We start from the raw sequence: 4,881 nt of genomic DNA, 5'->3' as shown, positions 1-4,881 counted from the left end.
ATTAACCTTTATATCATCTCAAACTCATTTGACTTTCTTTCTTCTGCGGAACACAAATGAAGATATTTTAATGGAGATATGAGGTGTTTCTGTCCATATAATGCAAGTCAATGCAGTCCAACACTTTCAAACTCCAAAAGGACATAAAGACATCATAAAGGGGATCCATAAGACTCCAGTGGTCCATGTCTTCTGGTTTTGGCCTTAAAAGACACAAAACTCACATTTTGATCTGAACGAGTCTCATGATGATGTCGCGGGCGCATGGAGGCTTTTAAATTCAGAGCAACATCTTCATCATCATCATCATCATCATCACCATTACCATCATCATCTTCATCATCACCATCATCATAATCACCATCATCATCTTCATCATCTTCATCATCATAATCACCATCATCTTCATCATCACTATCATCATAATCACCATCATCACCATCATCACTATCATCATAATCACCATCATCATCATCATCACCATCATCACCATCATCACTATCACCATCATCACCATCATCACTATCATCATAATCACCATCATCATCATCATCACTATCATCATAATCACCATCATCATCACCATCATCACCATCATCACTATCACCATCATCACCATCATCATCATCATCACCATCATCACCATCATCACTATCATCATAATCACCATCATCATCACCATCACCATCATCACCATCATCACTATCATCATAATCACCATCATCATCATCATCACCATCATCACCATCATCACTATCATCATAATCACCATCATCATCATCATCATCATCATCACCATCATCACTATCATCATAATCACCATCATCATCATCATCACCATCATCATCACCATCATCACTATCATCATAATCACCATCATCATCATCATCACCATAATCATCATCATCACCATCATCACCATCATCACTATCATCATAATCACCATCATCATCATCACCATCATCATCACCATCATCATCATCACCATCATCATAATCACCATCATCACCATCATCACGATCATCACTATCATCATAATCACCATCATCACCATCATCACGATCATCACCATCATCATAATCACCATCATCATCATCATCATCATCATCATCATCATCACCATCATCATCACCATCATCATAATCACCATCATCACCATCATCACTATCATCATAATCACCATCATCACCATCATCACTATCATCACTATCATCTTCATCATCATCATCATCATCACCATCATCATCATCACCATCATCACTATCATCATAATCACCATCATCATCATCATCACCATAATCATCATCATCACCATCATCATCATCATCACCATAATCATCATCATCACCATCATCACCATCATCACTATCATCATAATCACCATCATCATCATCACCATCATCACTATCATCATAATCACCATCATCATCATAATCACCATCATCATCATCACCATCATCACTATCATCATAATCACCATCATCATCATCACCATCATCACTATCATCATAATCACCATCATCATCATCATCACCATAATCATCATCATCACCATCATCACCATCATCACTATCATCATACTCACCATCATCATCATCACCATCATCATCACCATCATCATCATCACCATCATCATAATCACCATCATCACGATCATCACTATCATCATAATCACCATCATCAAATCAAATCAAATCAAATCACTTTATTGTCACACTACCATGTACACAAGTGCAACAGTAGGTGAAATTCTTGTGTGCAGTTCCGAGCAACATAGCAGTCATGACAGTGACGAGACATATACCAATTACAATAAACAACATACTTACACAAAACAATTTACATATCAAATGTACACATACTTACACAACACAATAATTATATACAATGCAGAATATAGAACAGAATATACAATACAATACAATAAGTGGGAGTATATGAAATATATATGTGTATATATATATATATAGCAGTTGTATTGAGGAGAATATGTTGACAGTCCAGTGTGAGATTATAGATTAATAAAGTGCAGTGCTAATTATTGATCCTGATAGATCAAGAGTTCAACAGTCTGATTGCTTGGGGAAAAAGCTATCATGTAGTCGGCTGGTGCGGGTCCTGATGCTGCGATACCGCCTGCCTGATGGTAGCAGTGAGAACAGCCCATGACTTGGGTGACTGGAGTCTCTGATGATCCTCCGAGCTTTTTCACACACCGCCTGGTGTATATGTCCTGGAGGAGGGAAGCTCACCTCCGATGATGTTCCTGGCAGTTCGCACCACCCTTTGCAGGGCTTTGCAGTTGTACGCGGTGCTATTGCCGTACCAGGCGGTGATGCAGCCAGTCAGGATGCTCTCTACAGTGCTGGTGTAGAACCGTGTGAGGATGTGGTGGTTCATTCCAAACTTCCTCAGCCGTCTCAGGAAGAAGAGGCGCTGGTGAGCCTTCTTCACAACGGCCTCAGTGTGGACGGACCATGTGAGTTCCTCAGTAATGTGGACACCGAGGAACTTGAAGCTGCTGACTCTCTCCACCGGTGCTCCATTGATGGTGATGGGGCTGTGTTCTCCGTCTTTCTTCCTGAAGTCCACAACAAGCTCCTTGGTTTTACTGACGTTGAGGGAGAGGTTGTGCTCCTGACACCAGCGTGTCAGAGTGTGCACCTCCTCTCTGTAGGCTCTTTCATCATTGTCAGTGATCAGACCTACCACCGTCGTATCGTCAGCAAACTTAATGATGGCATTGGAGCTATGTGTTGCCACACAGTCATGTGTACAGGGAATACAGGAGTGGGCTGAGAACACAGCCCTGCGGGGCTCCAGTGTTGAGGGTCAGTGATGAGGAGGTGTTGCTGCCCATTCTAACCACCTGACGTCTGCCTGACAGGAAATCCAGGATCCAGCTGCACAGCGAGCTGTTTAAGCCCAGAGCCCGGAGTTTCTCATCAAGCTTGGAGGGCACTATGGTGTTGAATGCTGAGCTGTAGTCTACATCACCATCATCACGATCATCACCATCATCATAATCACCATCATCATCATCATCACCATCATCATCATCATCATCACCATCATCATCATCATCACCATCATCATAATCACCATCATCACTATCATCATAATCACCATCATCATCATCACCATCATCACTATCATCATAATCACCATCATCATCATCATCACCATCATCATCATCATCACCATCATCACCATCATCATCATCATCATCATCATCACCATCATCATCATCACCATCATCATCACCATCATCATCATCACCATCATCATAATCACCATCATCACCATCATCACCATCATCACTATCATCATAATCACCATCATCACCATCATCACCATCATCTATCATCTTCATCATCATCATCATCATCATCATCATCATCATCATCATCATCATCACCATCATCACCATCATCACTATCATCATAATCACCATCATCACCATCATCACTATCATCATAATCACCATCATCACCATCATCACCATCATCACTATCATCTTCATCATCATAATCATCACCATCATCATCACCATCATCACTATCATCACTATCATCATAATCACCATCATCATCATCATCACCATCATCACTATCATCATCATCACCATCATTTTCACACACTTCAGGTCTCATTATGATTTGGACACCTGAAACCTCCGGCATTTCATGCTCTTCCAGCTGACAGATTCCGAACAAATGTTTCACCAAACAAAGACGTTTAACTCTCAGGGTCTCTCCACATGTTCCCACAGCAGGTAAAACACATACAGCTGTTTCACACGCTAACGGGTCAAAAGTCCAATACACTCACACGAAGCTCTTAATCTCACTATAACTCATAAGAGGAAGTGTAGCGTGTCTTTTAATGCAGCGACTGTCATTTGAATGTGTTTGAGAGGAAAAGAAGAAACAGTTGTGTTTGAAACAGGTCTTGACAGGCACCACAGCTCTTTCATGAGGATTACTGTGTTAAGCATGTTGATGCAAATGTATTATATTTGTTATTGTCCAGATTCCTGCACTGTCAAAACCCTAAATCACATTCCATGGGAACATGGTTTCTAAAGCAGTGTGTAACACCGTGTCTTACTTACTGACTACTAATTTGTCCACACTGGAGTGAAAATGCAACTGTAACAGTTCAAGGTTGGGCATGGAGGAGGCGGGAACCGGCTGAACAGTAAACATAAAATTTTAATGTCAAACTTAAAACAAACATAAGCAAACACAGACACACATGCAATGTAACCACGTGCGTCTCTCTCTCGAACTGGCGCCTCAGGCTCCCCTTTATCTCGCTCTCCCGCTGATCATCCGATTCTGCACCCGGCTACGCCCTCCTCCTCATCACACTTACTTCAGGCCAGGGCGCCATTGGTCTGACTAACTCCCCACCCCATCTCTGGAGGGGAGACGCTGCCATTCCGGCCGTTCTGTCAGCTGGTGGTCCACCCCGCCTCCTGTGAACCTGGGGGAGAGACGAGGGGAGGCATGGGGAGAGGGAAAGGGCGAGCGGAGAAACAGAGAGAGAGAAAAGAGAGAGTAGAACTTGCTCGCCAGCTCCAACTGCTCCTCCGCTCTCTGGCGGATGCCTGCTCACTCCTCCCCCCACAGACGGCAGCGAGTCCTCCGTCTCTCAGCGGCAGGCAGTGACACTTCCATCCCTAGGCAGACGGTCACGGCTGCTCCCCTGGCCAATGGCAGCAGCGAGGACTTAGCGGCATCGCATACCTCATTTTGAACCCCACAATGTTTGTTTATGTTTTCTCTTTTAATCATTTAATGTAATTTTTAATGTCCGTGGTTTAAGGAGGGTGTACCCGTATGCTGGGTTGGACACCATTCAGCTGATGCAAACACG

This window comes from Xyrauchen texanus, chromosome 34 (genome assembly GCF_025860055.1).
Source record: "Xyrauchen texanus isolate HMW12.3.18 chromosome 34, RBS_HiC_50CHRs, whole genome shotgun sequence".
Classification (NCBI taxonomy): Eukaryota; Metazoa; Chordata; class Actinopteri; order Cypriniformes; family Catostomidae; genus Xyrauchen; species Xyrauchen texanus.
The sequence above is the reverse complement of the archived record's forward strand: the minus strand, read 5'-3'. Positions refer to the sequence as shown.